Source organism: Lygodium microphyllum, chromosome 17, assembly GCF_053477565.2.
Source record: "Lygodium microphyllum isolate KBCC chromosome 17, Lygodium_microphyllum_v1.1.10, whole genome shotgun sequence".
Taxonomy (NCBI): domain Eukaryota; kingdom Viridiplantae; phylum Streptophyta; class Polypodiopsida; order Schizaeales; family Lygodiaceae; genus Lygodium; species Lygodium microphyllum.
The window spans coordinates 6,321,409-6,333,836 of record NC_141151.1 but is presented as its reverse complement, the minus strand read 5'-3'; positions in this window follow the sequence as shown (position 1 = coordinate 6,333,836).

The following is a 12,428-nucleotide window of genomic DNA, read 5'->3' as shown; positions in this document are numbered from 1 at the left end:
AATCTTTATGCCTCCCCAATCATTGGGGCCCTTCCACATCGTTCTGTCTAGTTCAAAAACTTCTTAGAAGCTTCTCTAGGAAGCTTCTAAAGGAATAAGGCTTGGGCCTTGTTCCTACACACCTTCCTCGGTTTTTAAACCGGGCTCGTAAAAGCCCCATTCCCACAAGCAAAGCTCCAACCCCACAAGCCTTTCCATAAGCCCTAAAGTCCACAAGCCCTCGGCCTTTTAAAGATCCGAAATTCGGTGAAGGAATCTCCTGCGTACAAGGGAGAAGGAAATTATCGAGGCTATTCGGAGAATGCAGGGAAGTGAGGGTAATCCACAAAGTTCAAGTCATCAACGATGGATCCCAAGAAGTCGCAAGGCGCACCTGTGGGAGGTTCCTCCCCGAGCTTACATGTGGACATCTCCCCAAGCCCACAAGCCTAGGTTTTATGATTTTGATTCCACGCAAAAGTAATGCGTTAAGCACGATAACTTTCATGGAAATAGGAAGCACCTATGCATGTTCAAAGTCACCTACCCTAGTTAAATGCAATTGGAAAAAAAAATTGACTATCTGAACGATTACTAGAATTAATTCATGACATGAAATTGGGTTATTGGTATTTTCAATGCGATGAATGCAAATTGTCTATCCATCTTACAACCTTAATAGCATGTTGCCATGTCATGCATTTCAAAGTGACGAGCCTAAAACGCATATTGCCCATTATTATAAGGTTGAAATTATTAAGTGTATTTTTGACTAGACATGGAAAGAATAAACGTATGTCGCATTTTAGGAAATATCTTCCTTGTAATGATTCATGAGGAAAAGTCGTTAACAACCGTAGGATTTTGTCCAAAAAGAAATAGCAAGGCATGAAAATGATTCTATGGACTTGCATGTGGCATGTGCTTGTAAAATGGAATGAGTTAACACTAGTTTTAGTTTTGCATGAACTTCATTAACTACGTTGTAGCTATGAGAAGATTGCTTGTTCATATTCGTAAATTTCGTTTCATCAAGTTGCATTTGGAAAAGATTGCTTGGCTTTTCAAAACATGAAATTCTAAAGCTTGAACAAAGGGTTGTAGGCATGATTCTTTGATGAAAAACCTAATAGGCCTTATGTAAGTTACTCTCCAAATTATCATGCGTAATGACTTTAGTAAGAAAAGTTAGGGTTATTGCAAACCTTTTGGGAGTAGAAGTAATGATTCACATATTTACACGTATTGTGACTTCTTGCAAACTAGTTTAGCATCTCTAGGAGAGAATCGTCCTTGTCGTAAGACAAGTAGGTCAATTTACCCAAATCATTTGTGGTATTATAACCGTTAGGGTTTCGTATAGGCATAACTAGCCGATTCGATAAAAACCTCAAGTACTAGCTAGGGCTTGGCACGTTGGAAGTGCTGCCTAATATCGCACTTGGAATGCCAAGTCGAAACCCTCAAACCCAAAGGTCTTACCCACATTCACGGAATGTTGGGTCAATTGGACGCTCATGCAAATAACGATCTAGGGTTTCTACCCTAAGGATCATTCAACCAAATGCTAAAACTCAGATTGAGTTGGAATCCCTAGGACCGAACTTTGTCAGCCTAGTGCAATTAGGATTGGGTTGGGTAAGAAGACATCCTAATCCCTGTTTCTTGTCTAAACATAATTCCTTGACCAGGAAACACTGTTCAATGGGTGAAATGATCCCATGGAATAGATGCGACACTTGTGCAACAAGTTGCAACGTCGCATGGCCTTGTGGTTTGATTAGTTTTGTCATTCCTTGGAATGAGGTTGGCAGGTTCTTGCGCAAGTTTAAATTGCAAGAGGATGAGTAGTCATCCTGTTATGTAAGGATAATTAGGGATGACAGGGTACAAACCCTAACCCGAAGATAAAGGGGAAACAAGCAACCTAGCTTGCCAAGCCCTTGGAATCTTGCCAAGTTACGAATGATCCAGGGTTGAATGCTGGGAGCATCCGGGAAAAAGGAATCACACCTTAGTAGTTGGTCGTACAAACGGCTTCCGAAATGATCATGATTGTACACTTAGGTACATTGTTTGAATTTCCTTGCCCAAGGAACTAATTCAAGGCAAAACACTTAATGCTTTAGGTTAAAAGCGTGGAGGGAGAGACAGGTTCAGTTACCTCTGACTGTCTGCCTGGCCCTATCTAAGGGGGTTGTTAGCCACACCGGGTATATAGACCGAACCCGCGGTGAGAGGTCTCTCCGTGGGTGCTGCTTGGAGCAGGAGGACGTTTGGGTGCCAGGGGAGGCTCTGGCTATAAATTCCTTGCCTTCGGATCCTGCACAAGAGGCCGATGTCACTTGAGATGGAATCTCAAGGCCCGTATACTAGTCTACGGGCGGAACTTGGAGCAGCAATTGTGTTGATTGCTGGGATAGCCTTCGGACATGATACGTGATGTATTCTAGGACTATGATAAATAAAGATCAGATATTTAAAAAAGGAACTTGCTTGACATTGTTTTTGTTTCAGTGCCTAAGTTATGTGAAGGAACCTGTGATTAAATTATTAATTAAGGAATCTTCTTTTGCATGTCAAACATAATGCAGTAGGTAATTAGATAACTAAGCAAACCGAGGAAAGTGCAATGGACGTGACTTGGGTCCGTCCTATAGAAGGGTGATCCTCGTTAGTTGGGAACTTTTCTTAAAAGACGTGTTAACAAAACTCTGAAGAGCTAGAGTTGGTAGAGTTAGAATCCGAATGTATGCAGTTTTAGGGGAGTGGAATGGGACTATGCCTTATGGGTAGAGAGGTTGAGCTTCGCATCCCTCTCATTTCCCATTCTCCATGAACCAAGTGTAACATAAATCTGCTTCGACTCTGTTGTTCCTATGCAAAGTGGTTAATTTGGAGCTCGATGCTAGCTACTTCCTAGAGACTTTTCTGATAGGAAAGAAACCCTGACTTCAGGTCGGTCCTAAGTGGGAACGGCCAGATACTTCCGCTCGGGGCAGACTTGAGAAGATCTAGATCGCAAACCCTATGACATTCCTTGCGAGTGCCAGGCGCCACTTTCTAGACTCTCTTCTCGATGGGCTGCTAAGACGTGTCCCACAAGTCAATGAACGGACACGTCACAGTTGGTATCAGAGTGAACCAACGAGATCTGAAGATTATAAGGAAACTCAATGGAGGAAAATAAAGGAATAAGGGGATAAATAGGGGAAGGTGAGTAGAATAGAGTAGTGTTTTCTGTTGAAAATATTTCTTTACTCATTTATGAATGCTGAGTTGCAGAGCCACGAAGCATGGAGCAAGTTCTTGGTGTTCCAGGTCATGTTCATGACTGCAATGCATGCTTTGAATTATCGTCAGAGGCTTGGCATGATGGATATTCTGGACCGCATCTATAATCCTTCGCCCCTGTATGTGGAACGGAGATGGACAGGAGACTCAGGAATATACTACATAGCAACCCACCGACTCGCGCACCTTAAGACCAACTTGAAGAGAATCAAGTGGATGGAGGATTTAAAGATTGTAAAGCTATTCATCTTTGTCAAAGCTTGCGTAAATGCAACTTTGCACATTAGTGGTCGGCAAGTCAAGTAGAACAAGTATGTCTATGAAGAAGTGACCCAGGTAATCTCTACTGAGTGACAGAATCAAAGTGTTAGGGCACTACGAGAAGAATGGGTATCAAAAGGAAGGGATACCCCAAGCTTCCTATGACCTACCATTTCCTTAAAATCCATGACCCCACTCCATATTATTATTCTGTCTCTGTAGCCGATTGTAACACAATCCTATTTTCAGCTTGTTCTACTTATCCAAAATAAGTGTACTCAAAGGGTTATGCCTTCCTGAATAAATAAGACTTTTTACAATTATCTATCTTGATCATAAATGTTAATTGAGGTGTTAAGTGATTAAATCACTTGGCTAAAAAGTTGTGCTAGACATATTAACGTAATATGGGAACATATGATAAGATGTTAACATAAAGAATCTTATTGTTCAGACGCAATCCCAAGCGCAGGTTCCAAATTCGACTCCTGCACTAAGTCTAGTTGTGGCTCAAGACAAGAAATTCCTTCTCAAACAAATTAAGCCACCCGAGTTGGATGGCAAGGGAAGGACTATTCAAGCTGACGTCAAGATCTGGATTGAGTCCATGGAGGACTATTTTGAGGCAGCAGGAACTGCACCTGTTAACCAAGCCATGCTTGCTAAACTTAAGCTTACAAGCGAAGCAAGACTTTGGTGGAAATAATGGTGCAGAGACCAAGCGATCTCGGAGGGGTTAGTCACTTGGGATAAGCTTAAGGAAGCTGTGCGAGGGAGGTATCTGCCACCTGCCTATTGCACACAAAAGATGAATGAATTCTATGACTTGAAGCAGCTAGGATTATCCCTGGAAGCATATTATTCGAAGTTCGTTTCACTCCTAAAGTATGCACCCCCAATGGATATGACACAAAAGGTCTCAAAATTCTGTGTTGGGTTGAATCCACCCATAAACACTCGATTGCAATCAATGCGCCCAACACACCTACAAGATGCACTCATTCGAGCTGCTCTAATAATACAGGAGGTGCACACCAAACCAAGGAACAATAGGATTTGGCCTTACAAAGATTAGAATAAGGGAATGTTTAAGGCTCAGACCAAGAGAGTGCAGGATTAGAATTAGGGCCAAAGAAAGAAAGCTAGGGCCAATGCTGTCAACAATTTTTTTCGAGCACAAAGCAATGATCGCAAACCACGTTGCTTCCATTGCAACGAGCCTGGAAACTTCAAGAGGGAGTGGCCCAAGCTTGGCACAGGACATCGCCAGGGGCAATTCCAAGGTCAAAATAGAGCCCGCTCATGGCCAATGAACCACCGTTATGGCTAGAGGGTGAACCTCCAGTGTTACCAACAAGGAGCTAGACAATGAAGAAGATCCATCCATGGATGTTGACATTGAGAGGGAAATAGTTCACACCACTCTTCATAAGAAGGGTCCAAATTGCCAATTCTCGGTGATTCAAACTCCATCAGAATATCAAGGTAAAAGCTTCAAAACCCTGATTGACTGTGGCAGTACGCATTCCTTCATTTCACCAATCTGTGCAAAAAGATTAGGGATAGCCACAATAGATGCAACTACTTTACTTGTGGAATTAGCAAATGGTCGTGAGGTTATTTGTACTAGGAAAATTGCTAAGGTGAAATTCCTACTGGGTGGGAAGCCAACTTCTGTGAGATTCAAGGTAATGAACCTAGGTGTCCACGAATGTTTACTCGGAATGGATTAGCTAATACCCAATGATGCCCACATCCACTATGGGAAGGGCCATGTATCCTTCCGCAATTTTGAAGGGGAACTAGTCACGACTCAAGGTGAGGCTGGTAAGCCAAAATTACAGTTGTCAAAAGCAACACTGATAATAAAAGGTGTTCAAAAGGGTCTACCTACCTATTTGATTAAAGTGAATAAGCTAGATCAATCTGGAGAAGAATCTTCATGGTTAAAGGAATACGCAGACGTATTCCCTGAAGATCTGACGGACCTTCCTCCCCAAAGGGAAGTAGACCACAAAATCAAACTTGTGCCACGAGCTGCACCGGTCACAAAGAGGCCGTATAAGATGTCCTTTCTAGAAGCTATCGAACTAAAAGAGCAACTCAAGAAATTGTTAGATCAAGGCTACATCCATCCTAGTAGTTCACCATGGGGAGCTCCAGTGTTGTTCCAAAAGAAGAAAGATGGAACGCTTCGCCTATGCATCCATCCTAGCAGTTCACCATGGGGAGCTCCAGTGTTGTTCCAAAAGAAGAAAGATGGAACGCTTTGCCTATGCATTGACTACAGAGGGTTGAATCAAGCAACCACAAAAAATAAATACTCCATTCCAAGAATAGATGAATTACTTGACCATCTTCAAGGAGCGAAGATCTTCTCAAAGATAGATCTTAGATCTGGGTATTATCAAATAAGGATCAAGAAGAAGATATTCTGAAGACTGCATTCAGTACAAGGTATGGACACTTCGAAATCCTAGTGATATCATTCGGGCTAACGAATGCTCTTGCTACCTTCAATAGGTTAACGAATGCTCTTGCTACCTTCAATAGGTTAATTTAGGATATTTTTAGGCCCTATCTTGATGACTTTGTACTCATCTTTTTTGACGATACCCTAGTCTACTCAAAACAAGAAAAGGATCATGAACCCCAGCTTCACGTTGTTCTTGAAACAATGAGAGCACACAATCTTTATGTCAAGAAGAATAAGTGCACATTTTTCAAGTGACAGATTGAATATATGGGATTCATTGTATCAGCACAAGGAATTTTAGTAGATCCAGCTAAGGTCAGAGACGTTCTAGAATGGCCAACACCAACTTCTGTCAAATAAATACGAAGTTTTCTTGGGTTGACAGGGTGGTACAGAATTTTCATCAAATATTATGCTTTGATTGTAGCACCTCTGACTGATCTACTAAAGAAGCAAGTAGCAATTGTATGGTCACCTGCTGAACAGACTAGCTTTGACAAACTAAAGCAAAGCTTAGTATCAACACCCATCCTGAAACTTCTTGATCTTAGTAAGGAGTCTGAAGTGGTAACTGATGCTAGCGCACTTGCTTTAGGATGTGTACTTATGCAAGAAGGTCACCCCGTAGCATATTCTTCAAGAAAATTGAAGAGCCATGAAAGAAGTTATGCTACCCATGACCTGGAGTTGTTGGCTATCATCCATGCTCTCAAACTTTGGAGATATTACTTGCTAGGTAACAAATTTTCCTTAGTAATGGACCACAAGAGTCTTAAATGGGTCTTCACCCAGAATGAGCTCAATATGAGGCAACGTTGATGGATCGAAGTCCTAGAAGAATACGATTTCGAAATCAAATATAGGCCTAGAAAAGAAAACGTAGTTGCTGATGCACTCAGTCGCAAGGCATTTCTAAATTCTCTCATTTTGCAAGATCCATCAATAGCAAGGTCTCTAGCCACAAAGGTATCAATGCCAAACAACCCGATTGTTGAGCTAGCAAAAGAAGGGGCATATCATGACCCAGTCTATCGGAAAATGCTAATGGAGATCCCCATCAAGGATCAATACCCAAAGCTAAAGACGAAGTATCAAGAACTCTCCATCAATAGCGGGCTTTTCTACTTTAGGACAAGATTATGTATCCCTCCAAGCCAAACTCTCAAGCAGAAGATACTGTGGGAAGCCCATGACTCCCCTTTCTCAGGATATCCTCGTTATGCCAAGACCCTTAATGCTATCAGAAAGAGCTATTATTGGGAAAGGCTCAAGGGGGACGTACTCAAATATGTCACGGAATGTTTGTCTTGTCAACGCATTAAGGTAGAACATGTTAAAATGCCTGGGAAATTGCAACCACTTGACATTCCACAAATGGAATGGGAGTTCATTAGTATGGACTTCATTGTTGGCTTACCCCAAGTTCAGGGAGGATATAACTCTATTTTGGTTGTAGTAGATATGCTCACCAAGGTCACACATCTCATCCCTTTCATCAAGGAAATATTCAAACTTCATGGTTTACCCAGAAGAATCATTAGTGATCGTGACTCTCTTTCCACATCACACTTTTGGAGGGCTATCTTTGAGGCTATTGGAACTCAACTCTGTTTCACTACAGCTTACCATCCCCAAATTGATGGTCAAACAGAACGAGTCAATCAAGTCATTGAAAATATGCTTAGGGCATACTGCTGTGGCGAACCCAAAAAGTGGATTCAATACTTGCCACTGGTTGAGTTTGCCTACAATGCTTCTTACCAATAGAGTATTCAGATGACCCCTTTCCAAGCATTGTATGGGCATGATTGTCATACCCCTTTGAACTTCTCAGATCAAACTTTGAGGGTAGAAGCTTCAAGGCAGATGCTGGAAGACATGAATGATCAAATCAAATCAATAAGACAAGACATTCAAGTTGCCAAGGATAGACAAAAGGCTTACGCTGACTTGAAACGGCAAGAAAAATCCTTTGTTGAAGGTGATATGGTCTTCATCCGTGTATGCCCTAAAAAGAGTTCACTGTCCTTGGGAGAGTACAAGAAGCTAAGTCCGATGTATTGTGGACCTTATAAGATCACTAAGTGCCTAGTGCCTAGGACCTAATGCTTACAGACTACAACTGCCTGCAACTCTAAAGATTCATAATGTATTCCATGCTAGCCTATTGAAAAAGTATCTACCTAATTTGAATTATGTACTTGACGATCAGCAAATTGTAATGCCTAGTCAAGAAGTCCTTGAGCTACGACATGATAGAATCCTAGATGTTAGGGAGAGGCATTTGAGATCAAGGACCTTGAGAAAATACCTCATCCAGTGGAAAGATTATCTAGAAGAGGATGCCACGTGGATGGACGAAAATACTCTCAACCAACAATACCCCCAGGTCTTCTCGAGATGAGGATATCTCGGGTCCTCTAAGGGGGAGAGGATGTAATATCCCCCGTGCCTCCCCCCATGAGAACCCTCCCTTAAACTTTTTTAAATTTAATACAATTTTGTTTACTCTCTCACCCTCTCCCCATGCCGACTGCATGGCAGGGAGAGAAAGAGAGAGAGGGAGTTAAATGAGTATGCATCCCCCGAGGTGGAGGGTGGCGGTTGTTAATGGCCGTCTCCCTCCCCTCGTGAAGCCCTCCTCCCCCTTATAAAGGGGAAGCTTCCCCCCCTCCTCCTTGGTCATCAGCATCCAACCCTCCCCTCCCTCATGAACAACACCCTCCCCCCTTGGTGGTCTCGACGGCAGCAGCCCCTCCCCTCCCTCGTTAATGGACACCCTCCCCTCCCTCGTGAACAGCACCCTCCCCCCTTGGTGGTCTCGACAGCAACAGCCCCTCCCCTCCCTCATCAACAGACATTGCCCCCCTCATCATCATCATCATCATCATCATCATCATCGAGAGGGAGAGAGAGAGAGAGAGAGAGAGAGAGAGAGAGAGAGAGAGAAGAGAGAGAGAGAGAGAGAGAGAGGGGAGTTTCTAGAAGCTCTTCTTTCCCCCCTCTTAAAGGGAGGTCACACACCCTTATATTTTTTCTCGAAATACACTCCTCTTCAATCTCTTCCTCCACTCAAGGAGAGGCGACGAGAATCTTGCATAGGAGAGTGTGAGAATTCTATCTCTTGTACACACATCTTCGAGGATGGCCCCGAAGCATAGTTCCACAAGGATGGTCGGAAACCCCACAAGTGTGGATGGAGGTTCGAAACAAGGTGGCACCGCAACCGCAAACAGTTCATCAGGCATCAATACCGCTGGAATCAAGGCATCACTCCAAACCCAGGTTTCTCTATCATTAAATCATAGGTTATAAATATCACGGTGAAAAATCATATTCAGATGCATCACATTAATTGTGCATTTGATAATTTCCTAGGTATGAACTTAGTTGTGATGTATGTAATAAATAATATAATTTCCATTGTAAGATGACATCGTAATCGGTGAAATTGAAATAGATAATTGCATCATAAATTACCAAAAATGTCTTGCATGAATTCCCGCATAAAATACATTGCTCCTTACACAAATTCTTGCTAAAAATGCATTTCAGAGGACATTGAAAGAAACACAAGTGCATCTCCGTGTCGCAAGAAGGATTCTAAGGTACATGTAATAAGCTGCAGAAAATATTAAAGCGCAGCTAGACTCATACAATAATTACATTAAGTTATAGAGATTAGATCATTCAAGAAGGTTATAGATCGTGTAAATAATTACATCGAGGATAATGTTAAGATTGCATGCATAGAAAGTACCTTCGCATGTGTGACATAAAATATAGTATGGATTATATCAAAATTGTAAGCATTGAAATGAAGGCATGGCATTACGTTCAAGATGATATCTATCCAATCGCTTGGACTCATTTCTTGGGTGAATTACGTGTGAGTCTAATTGGAAAGACCAATTTCCATACTAGATATATCATCATTTCTGTAAAGCGTTTAATTGGACTGAGATCCATGAGTCCCATGTCAAAGTCCTTGGTTACTTCAAGAGGGATAGGTAAAAGCATAAGTGCCTGTGAGTATTATTAAGAGGGCTTAAGAAGATTATACTTAAGACGGAATGAACTATTCTAAACAGAACCATCTTGACCAACCATGGTCAAGGGGATAGACAATCTTGATCAATTAAGATCAAAGATAAAGGTACATAGGTACCACAAGGGATCTAGGAGATAACCAACAAGTTGACAAACCGAGGACGAGGGGGTTGTCCATGATCTATTTTACAAGGAGACCTAAGGTAAGGATAATTAGGGACGGAAGGGTATAAACCCTAACCCGAAGATAAAGGGGAAACAAGCAACCTAGCTTCCCAAGCCCTAGGAATCTCACCAAGTTGCAAACGATGGGAGCATCTAGGAAAAAGGAATCACACCTTAGCAGTTGGTCGTACAAACGGCCTCCGAAATGATCGTGATTGTACACTTAGGTACATTGTTTGAATTTCCTTGCTCAAGGAACTAATTCAAGGCAAAACACTTAATGCTTTAGGTTAAAAGCCTGGATGGAGAGGCGGGTTCAGTTACCTCTGACTTTCTACCTGGCCCTATCCAAGGGGGTTGTTAGCCGCACTGGGTATATGGGCCGAACCCACACAAGAGGTCTCTCTGTATGTGCCGCTTGGAGCGAGAGGACGCTTGGGTGCCAGGGGAGGCTCTGGCTGTAAATTCCTTGCCTCTGAATTTCGCACAAGAGGCCGACGTGAATTGAGATGGGATCTCAAGGCCCGTGTACTAGTCTACAGGCAGAACTTGGAGCAGCAATCCTGTTGATTGTTTGCTAGGATACCCTTTGGGCATGATACTTGATGTATTCCAAGACTATGATAAATAAAGATTAGATATTTGAAAAAGGAACTTGCTTGACATTGTTTTTGTGTCAGTGCCTACGTTACATGAAGGAACCTATGATTAAATTGATTAATTAAGGAAGCTGCTTTTGCATGTCAAACATAATGCGGTAGGTAATTAGATAACTAAGCAAACCGAGGAAAGTGCGGTGGACGTGACTTGGGTTCGTCCTACAAAAGGGTGATCCTGGCTAGTTGGGAACTTTTCTCAAAAGATGTGTTAACAAAACTGTGAAGACCTAGAGTCGCTAGAGTTAGAATCTCAATGTATGCTATTTTAAGGGAGCGGAATGGGACTATGCCTTATGGGCAGAGAGGTTGAGCTTCACATCCCTCTCATTTCCCATTCTCCATGAACCAAGTGCAGCATAAATCTGCTTTGACTCTATTGTTCCTATGCAAAGTGGTTAATTTGGAGCTCGACGCTAGCTACTTCCTAGAGACTTTTCTGATAGGAAAGAAACCCTGACTTCAGGTTGGTCCTAAGTGGTAACGGTCGGATACTTCTACTCGGGGCAGACTCAAGAAGATCTAGATCACAAACCCTATGACATTCCTTGCGAGTGCCAAGTGCCGCTTTCTAGACTCTCTTCCCGATGGGCTGCTAAGACGTGTCCCACAAGTCGATGAACGGACACGTCACAGTTGGTATCAGAGCAAACCAACGAGATCTAAAGATTATACGGAAACTCAATGGAGGAAAATAAAGGGAATAAGGGGATAAAAAGGGGAAGGTGAGTAGAATAGAGCAGTGTTTTTTGTTGAAAACATTTCTTTACTCATTTATGAATGCTGAGTTGCAGAGCCACGAAGCATGGAGCAAGTTCTTGGTGTTCTAGGTCATGTTCATGATTGCAATGCATGCTTTGAATTATCGTCAGAGGCTTGGCATGATGGATATTCTGGACCGCATCTATAATCCTTCGCCGTTGTATGCAGAACAGAGATGGATGGGAGACTCAGGAATATACTACATAGCAGCCCACCGACTCGTGTACCTTAAGAACAACTTGAAGAGAATCAAGTGGATGGAGGATTTAAAGATCGTGAAGCTATTCATCTTTGTCAAAGCTTGCGTAAACACAACTTTGCACATTAGTGGTCGGCAAGTCAAGCAGAACAAGCATGTCCATGAAGAAGTGACCCGGGTAATCTTTGCTGATAGAATCAAAGTGTTACGGCGCTATGAGAAGAATGGGTATCAAAAGGAAGGGATACCTCAAGCTTCCTATGACTTACCATTTCCTTAAAATCCACGACCCCACTCCATATTATTATTCTGTCCCTATAGCTGATTGTAACAGAATCCTATTTTCAGCTTGTTCTACTTATCCAAAATAAGTGTACTCAAAGGATTATGCCTTCATGAATAAATAAGACTTTTTACAATTATCTATCTTGATCATAAATGTTAACTGAGGTGTTAAGTGATTAAATCACTTGGCTAAAAAGTTGTGCTAGACATATTAACGTAATATGGGAATGTATGATAAGATGTTAGCATCAAGAATCTTATTGTTCAGACGCAACCCCAAGCACATGTTCCAAATCCGACT